Source organism: Hyperolius riggenbachi, chromosome 3 (genome assembly GCF_040937935.1).
Source record: "Hyperolius riggenbachi isolate aHypRig1 chromosome 3, aHypRig1.pri, whole genome shotgun sequence".
NCBI lineage: Eukaryota > Metazoa > Chordata > Amphibia > Anura > Hyperoliidae > Hyperolius > Hyperolius riggenbachi.
Window position 1 is genome coordinate 14,672,024 of NC_090648.1, and position 9,461 is coordinate 14,681,484.

The 9,461-nt window shown below is 47.6% G+C and overlaps 1 long non-coding RNA gene across 1 annotated transcript; it reads left to right on the forward strand.

The window, feature by feature from the left end:
• Positions 1-4,288: 4,288 nt before the first annotated feature.
• On the forward strand, positions 4,289-8,253 carry LOC137560869 (uncharacterized). The gene is made up of 2 exons (XR_011029838.1): positions 4,289-4,417; positions 8,178-8,253. It is a non-coding gene; the product is annotated as an uncharacterized lncRNA (long non-coding RNA).
• The last annotated feature ends 1,208 nt before the right edge of the window (positions 8,254-9,461 follow it).

The following is a 9,461-nucleotide window of genomic DNA, read 5'->3' on the forward strand; positions in this document are numbered from 1 at the left end:
ATATCTATGACAAATCTGACAAGATTAGCTGCATGCTTGTTTCAGGTGTGTGATTCAGACACTACTGCAGCCAAGAAGATCAGCAGCACTGCCAGGCAACTCGTATTGTTTAAAATAAATCAATAAGGCAGCCTCCATAGGTCTCACACCTCAGGTTCCCATTGAAGAGACACTGAAGCGAAAAAAGAATTATGATATTATGATTTGTATGTGTAGTACAGCTAAGAAATAAAACATTAAGATCAGATACATCAGTCTAATTGTTTCCAGTACATGAAGAGTTGAGAAAGTCCAGTTGTTATCTCTATGCAAACAAGCCATTAAGCTCTCTGACTAAGTTAGTTGTGGAGAGGGCTGTTATCTGACTTTTATTATCTCAACTGTAAGTGAACTGTTTACTTTTCCTCTGTTAGAGGAGAGGTCATTACTTCACAGACTGCTCTGAAATAATCATTTTGAATGCTGAGTGTTGTGTAATCTGCACATATTATAGAATAATGCAATGTTAGAAAAAACACTATATACCTGAAAATAAAAGTATGAGAATATTTTCTTTGCTGCTAATCTTCTAGTAATTATTCATAGTACACAACCAATTCATTATATTATATTTTTTTTTTCGCTTCAGTGTCTCTTTAAAGTGAGCTGAATTATGCAGTGTGTGCAATAAACGCACTGGGGAAAATGTCAGCACTATATAAATGCAGAATAATAATAATGCTTATGGATAGAACAACGGGAAATTAAACTTCAGTAATTAAACCTCTGCTGCTGTAAAATCTTCCTACTTACTGTACTTTGGAAAAAATCCCCAATGGAAGATCTTCCAACGTTTATAGCTTCTGGAGAGCTGTCTACGCTCCAGGAAATCTGCAGGTAATCTTTTGGGCAATCAATCGCTACAACCACTTTCCTGATCAGTGATTGATTGGTTGGACAAGCAAGAAGCACTGTAAATACGTGTACCATATGTATTTCGTCAGATTATTTGTCTTCATCCCATTCCTGGGTGAATGGTCAGTTGCACGTGATTGCAAAGTGACGGAGAAGGCAAACGGACAATCTTCAGCAGACCTCAGTCTGAACGTTTTGATTGGATCATTTGTTGATAGCTACATATTGGCTCAAATCTCAATTCACTTATGTGTGGGATAAATGAAGGACTTCTTGCAGCTGCACCATTCCTCACACAAGCTCAGATCAGCAACATCTAAACATGTAGTCATTCCCAGAATCTACCTGAAAAGCCCCGGAAACAGAACCTTCTGTCATGCTGCCCCTAACCTTTGTAACTCCTTACCACACTCAATCAGGGTAGCTCCATCCCTGGGGGGAGGAAGGTGTTATAAATTGAGACTGATTGTCCATCTGTTCAATCCAGCATTTATGGACATCTCACCTCGATGACAAAATCCGTTCTGCTACACATGATATATCAGGGCCAAGCTGTGTACTTTGAAGACGAGGGAATAAATAGTCCTGCACTTACATTGTTATTTCGGAGATAGAGGAACATATTCCCTACAGTGACACCTGTTACACACATCCGAGGTTAAAGGTTACCTGAAGTGACATGTGACATGATGAGATGGACATGTGTATGACTGTATGTACAGTGCCTAGCACACAAATAACTTTCCTGTGTTCTTTTTTTTCTTTCTCTGCCTGAAAGAGTTAAATATCAGGTATGTAAGTGGCTGACTCAGTCCTGACTCAGACAGGAAGTGATTACAGTGTGATGCTCAGTGATAAGAAATTCAAACTATAAAACACATTCCTAGCAGAAAATGGTTTCTGAGAGCAGGAAAGAGATAAAAAGGGGAATTTCTTATCAGTGAGTCAGGACTGAGTCAGCCATTTACATACCTGATAATTAACTCTTGCAGGCAGATAAATAAAAAAAGGAACACAGCCTAGATATTTGTGTGCCTGGCACTGTACATACACATGTCTATATCATCATGTCACATGTCACTTCGGGTGTCCTTTAAAGGCAGTGAATGCAGCGCTAGCAAATGCCTGGCTGAGGCTCAGACGTGACATTTTCTGCTGCCAGGTCACACCGCCACGTGGAAGCAGGTCAGCTCAGGCTACAAACGCAGCTGCATTGGTGATTTCTGTGAAATGGGAAAAAACAAGTTATGCTCCTCCATCTCTTACAGTATTACCACTAGTTCGCTTCACCTACATTAAAGGACACCTGAAGTGAGAGGGCTATGGAGGCTGCCATATTTATTTACTTTTAATCAATACCAGTTGCCTGGCAGCCCTGCTGATCTTCTGCCTGTAATACCTTTAGCCAAAGCCCCTGAACAAGCATGCAGCAGATCAGGTGTTCCTGGCATTTTTGTCAGATCTGACAAGATTAGCTGCATGCTTGCTCCTGGTGTGATTCAGACACTACTGCAGCCAAATAGACCAACAGGGCTACCCGGCAACTGGTATTGTTTAACAGAAAATAATTATGGCAGCCTCCATATCCCTCTCGTTACAGTTATCCTTTAAGTTACACGCTTCAATAGTATAATAAAGCTCTATTATATAGCTAAAAAACAAGTATTTCACTCACACGTTTCAGAGATAAAATGTGCATTAAAGAGGAACTCCAGTGAAAATAATGTAGTAAAAAAAGTGCTTCATTTTTTACCATAATTATGTATACATGATTTAGTCAGTGTTTGCTCATTGTAAAATCTTTCCTCTCCCTGATTTACATTCTGACATTTATTACATGGTGACATTTTTACTGTGGGCAGGTTATGTAGCTGCTCCTAGCTGTTTTGGCTGTTAGAGACAGCTGTAAACAGCTAATTCCTGTCTGTGAACATTGTTACATTGTGGCAGTTTGCCCAGAGTACCGCGGTACTCAGAGCTTCTTGTGGGAGGGGTTTCAGCACAAAATCAGTCATACAGCGCCCCCTGATGGTGTGTTTGTGAAAATCATTATATTTCTCTACTGATTGGGATGAAGTTCAATTCTAGGTTGGAGTTTCTCTTTAAAATCAGCGGCAATGCAGCACGCTGCTAAGCTCCGCCCAGTTCCATCTGTATGGTTCCGCTTTAAATATCCATGGTGAACGTTTCCATTAGTGTGAAACATTTGCAATGCAACTTTTCCTCATCGCAATCGTTGTCCTGCTGCATTGTTAATGCGTTTGAGCTCTACACATAGCAAAGTAACTATTTTCCTGCCGTTTTTTTCCCCCCACAATTGCGCCGTACGCCTGATAGACTGCATGAAAATAGCGGTTGTGGGAAAACAAATCTTAGTGGAAAAGGGTCCTTAGTGAGTTCATCATGGTGCTGAGAAACTTCCTCCTGACACCGGTGAATTTCCACCCAACACTCCTAGCAACAGTGATCATTTGCATATTAGTCATGCATATCCCTGGAACAGAAAATGTTATTGTCACACAGCCTTCACAGAAAGTCACCAGCGATTTCTCACGCTAGCTTCATGGAGTCAGAATCAGATTAAATTAGTGCTTTGGGTTTACTTCAAACTTATACAAATGAAAGCATGAACTCTAGATAAAACCTTATCAATTATCAATCAATGACCTTAAAGGAGTACTGGAGGGGGTAGGGCGAAAAAAAGAGTTGAAATTACTTATGGCTTCTAGAGGTCCCCAAAAGACGTCCTGTGCCCGCTGCAGCCAGTCACCTATGCTCCGATCCCCGCCTCCGGAATATGAAACTTTAAAGTCGGAAAACCACTGCGCCTGCACAGCCGCGTCCTCACTCCTGCTGATGTCACCAGGAGTGTACTGCGCAGGCCCAGTACGGTCTGCGTCTGCGCAGTATGCTTCCGGTTACATCAGCAGGTGCGAGGACGCGGCTGCGCTGGCGCAGTGGTTTTTCCGACTGTAAAGTCAGAAATTCCAGAAGTGAACCGGAGGCGGGGCTGGAGCATCGGGGAGTGGCTACGCGGGCACAGCACGTCTGTGGGGGACCATTAGAAGCCCCAGGTAACTTCAACTCATTTTACCCCTACCATCCCCCCCCCTTTACAGTAGGCCTTTAATACTCTCTCTGCCATTCAGGTCACATGACCCGTGGCTGCACCTTTCTCCTGAGATGATATTATGACTTCTCCTCAGGACAGCTGCCAGCAGGCTGAGAATTCCCTCACAGTATCCGACCAGACCAGCTGTCTCTAGGCACATAATGATTTGCTCTCTAGATTTTGGTCTCCGGGAAAATGGCCGCTGGTCGTCGGCAGGCGAAGATCACATGATGAGTGGGGGTGGGACTCCGCCGTCTCCTGGCAACCCCCTTTGCTTCACGAGCTGATTAGCCACCTCCCGACCAATGGCGTGCCAGCCTCGCTCCCCGCCCACCTGACGGACGGGCGCGGCGGCCAATGAGCGGGCAGCACAGTGAGAGCCGGAAGCGGCGGGGATGGCAGCGGCTGCAGGTAAGTGTTTGGGGGGCTCCGTCTGCGGACAGGCTATGCTGGGGTGCAGAGGGGGAGGGGCTATGCCTCGGAGGTGTGACGTCACTGCATAGCCCTGCTGACAGCTCGCAGGGGGAGGGCGGGGTGACCATAGCCTGCAGTGACGTCACGTTTTAACAGAGGGTTCCCTTCTTGCTGCCCATCATAGCTAATAGCTCCTCCCCCCCAACCTAGGCAGGTGATACTGTTAGCTAGAAAGGACCTGTCATCACTCCTTGCTGTGCTTATCTGGGCACTTCATCAACTACCCCTAACCTCAGACATCTATGGCTCCCCATTCCCAACCCTCAGACATCCAGGGATCCTCAGTGCCTCTCCCCCCACCCTTCCCAACCCCCAGATATCTATTGCTCCCCATTCCCAACCCCCAGACATCCAGGGCTCCTCGATGCGGAGCAGTGCTTTTCAGCGCAGGTAGATTTGGGCGCAGCCGGCGCCACCATAGACTGTAATGGGAATCACATATATAGCGGCGCTCAGTGAGTAACTTCGGCGCCGTCAGAAGACTGAGCTGAAGTTGCTTTTAAAACACAATAATTCAGCCTCCAGCAATCGCTGGAAGCCAAATTATATCTTTCCCCACCATCCATGGCGGCCTGGAGGGGGAATAGTAATTAATATGGCCCAGACTTGTGCGGCAGCAGGATCAGCCTTATACCGGCTGTATCCTGCACCCAAGTCTCCGGCGCTGATTTCAAATGTATGCCCTCAATGCCTCTCTCCCACTCTTCCAAGCCTCTGGGCTCCTCTGTGCCTCTCCCCCACCCTCCTCTATCCCCAGTTCTAGACTTTTTGCTGCCTGAGGCAAACTTGTGAGGATTTGAAAAGATTGCACAGCACCCGACAATTTACACCTCACGTTATAGCTGTGCCGCAACTCCCCCCCCCCCCCCAAAAAAAAAAAAAAAACCCCACACCCTTATTTTAGGTAGGTAGACAGGTAAAAAGGTGCTCTCAGTATAGGTAGCCAGGTATAGGTACCCCCAGTACGGAGCAGTGCTTTTCAGCGCTGCTAGATTTGGGCGCAGCCAGCGCCGCCATAGACTGTAATGGGAATCAGTCTATAGCGGCGCTCAGTGAGGAAGGTCGGCTCCGTCAGAAGACGGAGCCGAAGTTGCTTAAAAAACACAATAATTCGGCCTCCAGCAATCGCTGGAAGCCGAATTATTTCATTCCCTCACTATCCATGTCGGCCTGGAGGGGGAATAGTAATTAAAACGCCCCGGACTTGTGCAGAAGCAGGACCAGCCATTTAACAGCTGGATCCTGCGCCCAAGTCTACCAGCGCCGTATTCAAATGTACGCCCCCCAGTATAGGTAGTCAGGTATGGGTGCCCCCAGTATAGGTAGCCAGGTATGGGTGCCCCCAGTATAGGTAGCCAGGTATGGGTGCCCCCAGTATAGGTAGTTAGGTATAGGTGCCCCCAGTATAGGAAGCCAGGTATAGGTGCCCCCAGTATAGGTAGTTAGGTATAGGTGCCCCCAGTATAGGTAGTTAGGTATAGGTGCCCCCAGTATAGGTAGTTAGGTATAGGTGCCCCCAGTATAGGTAGTTAGGTATAGGTGCCCCCCAGTATAGGAAGCCAGGTATAGGTGCCCCCAGTATAGGTAGCCAGCCTGTCCTTCCCTCCCCCACACTGATGTTACCTTTTGAATCTGTGGCCACCTCCTCCAGCACAGACAGTGCCGGCCAGCTCAGATCAGCGGTGACCCGCTGTGCTGCAGTCAGTGGCGTAGCAATAGGGCCTGCAGAGGTAGCGACCGCATCGGGGCCCTTGGGCTTGAGCCCACCCTCAACATCAGTATTAGCTCTTTATTGGTCCTGTGCTGATAATATTCACTTCTATAGATGATTTAAATAATAGTGATCATTAACACAGTTTCCCATCCCCTTCTTACTGGGGGCACCTATACCTAGCTACCTATACCTGGCTTCCTATACTGGGAGCACCTATACCTGGCTACCTATACTGGGGGCACCTATACCTGGCTACCTATACAGGGGGAACCTATACCTGGCTACCTATACTGGGGGCTCCTATACCTGGCTACCTATACTGGGGGCTCCTATACCTGGCTTCCTATACTGGGGGCACCTATACCTGGCTACCTATACTGGTGCACCTATACCTAGCTACCTATACCTGGCTTCCTATACTGGGAGCACCTATACCTGGCTACCTATACTGGGGGCACCTATACCTGGCTACCTATACAGGGGGAACCTATACCTGGCTACCTATACTGGGGGCTCCTATACCTGGCTACCTATACTGGGGGCTCCTATACCTGGCTTCCTATACTGGGGGCACCTATACCTGGCTACCTATACTGGGGGCAACTATACCTGGCTACCTATACAGAGGGCAACTATACCTGGCTACCTATACTGGGGGCACCTATACCTGGCTACCTATACAGGGGGCAACTATACCTGGCTACCTATACTGGGGGCACCTATACTGGGGGAACCTATACCTGGCTACCTATACTGGGGGCACCTATACAGGGGGCAACTATACCTGGCTACCTATACTGGGGGCACCTATACCTGGCTACCTATACTGGGGGCACCTATACCTGGCTACCTATACTGGGGGCACCTATACCTGGCTACCTATACAGGGGGCAACTATACCTGGCTACCTATACTGGGGGCACCTATACCTAGCTACCTATACTGGGGGCACCTATACCTGGCTACCTATACTGGGGGCACCTATACTGGGGGCACCTATACCTGGCTACCTATACTGGGGGCACCTATACCTGGCTACCTATACTGGGGGCACCTATACCTGGCTACCTATACTGGGGGCACCTATACCTGGCTACCTATACTGGGGGCACCTATACCTGGCTACCTATACTGGGGGCACCTATACCTGGCTACCTATACTGGGGGCACCTATACTTGGCTACCTATACTGGGGGAAACTATACCTGGCTACCTATACTGGGGGCACCTATACCTGGCTACTTATACTGGGGGGCACCTATACCTGGCTACCTATACTGGAGGTAATCGAAATGTAAAACAAGCAGCGGCTGCGAGGATGGAAGGGACAGGTGGGATGCTGCCTCGTGGAGATGTTACCTTATGCAAGACATTGAGGCGGCGTCATGGGCGGACCACTCCTGCCCAGGGTTCCTCAATGCCCCTATTTATGGATGAAATGGATCAGTGATCTCTGTACAGCACTGTGGAATATGTCAGAGCTATATAAATGTATAATAATAGTGTGTGACTGTGGTGAGGACATTAGAGTGTAAGCTCCTCTGGTGCAAAGACTGATGAAATGGATCAGTGATCTCTGTACAGCACTGTGGAATATGTCAGAGCTATATAAATGTATAATAATAGTGTGTGACTGTGGTGAGGACATTAGAGTGTAAGCTCCTCTGGTGCAAAGACTGATGGGAATGGATCAGTGATCTCTGTACGGCGCTGTGGAATATGTCAGAGTTATATAAATGTATAATAATAATAGTGTGTGACTGTGGTGAGGACAGAGTGTAAGCTCCTCTGGTGCAGAGACTGATGGGAATGGATCAGTGATCTCTGTACAGCGCTGTGGAATATGTCAGAGCTATATAAATGTATAATAATAGTGTGTGACTGGGGTGAGGACAGAGTGTGAGCACCTCTCGTGGGAATGGATCAGTGATCTCTGACGCTTGTCCTGTAGTAACCATGCATGTCTTTGTCTTGCCCCTCCAGCTGCCGGTCCCCGTATCCTCTGGGAGTGACCCCCGCCTCCCATACACGGGGCAGTGATACAGACAGATGTCCCGCAGAGGTGGTCTGCCATGCACAGGGGGCCGCCTGCCAGAGGAGAAGATGATGAATGGAGTACAATCTCTGACAGGTCCACTTCAACATCTGCCAGTCGCTCCCCCCTCCCCATATTCGTCTTCCCGCCCACTCTGGAGTTCTATGCGGATGACCAGAGCAGCCACAAGCAGGTGCTGACGCTGTACAACCCCTTCCCCCGCGTGCTGCGCTATAAAGGTGAGTGCCAAGACCTGGCAATGGCTATTGGTTAAAAGGAAATAATTAATGTTATTAATGTGCCTATAATTTACATCCATCAAAAAACAAGTCACTTGTGCTGCTGCAACAAAGAAATCTGTATTTTTTTTAAGTCAAATTGTGACTATATTAGATGTCAACACAGGAATCTCTTATATATAATTAACAACATCTGTGCTGTAAGAATAAAGCCTGATGTGTAGCTGTGTCACTTGTAGGGACGGTCAGTGAGATATGATATTTAATTTGGGGTCGGGGACTAAAATTTATAGTCAACGTTAACTGAGTGAAAAGAAAAAAGTTTCACGTACCTGGGGTTTCTACCAACCCCCTGCAGACGTCCTGGGCCCGCGCCGTCACTCACTAATCATCCGGTCCCCTGCTGTGGATCAGTTTAATTTTCGGCCAGTCGCCAAGCCAGTGCGCCTGCACAGCCGTGCGTGTCCTCGATCGCGCTCCCTTGCCTGTGGCCTTCCTGCGCATAGGCAGTAAACTCCCGGAGACGCAAGTGGGAGTGAGGACGCGGACGGCCATGTAGGCACAGTGGTGTTCGTCTAGTTAGACGAAAAAAGGAAAGTGCCCAGCTCCGGGGGACGGGAGGATCCTTGAGGACAGGCGCAGGAGAGGACGTCTGCAGGGAGCTCTAGAAGCCCCAGGTAAGTGAAACTTTTTTTTTACAGGATAAAGAACTCCTTAAAGGTTCCCTTCAAGTAATACAGTTATACTCTACACATGCTCTCCCTGCAGAGCTGTACTGAATCCACTGAGAATGTTGTGCACACTGAGCGCAGAGGCGTTGCCTATCACCCATACACCTGGTTCAGATTGTACATCAATATTACATTTTAAAATTGTCTTTTGACTGAAGACTATACATCGTCTTTGAGAAATTCTGTATGATAAATACTACAAGCAAGCGTATCACATACAAAAATGTGCCTAATAAAAGTCCTGTTGTCTTCTTCCCCCCCT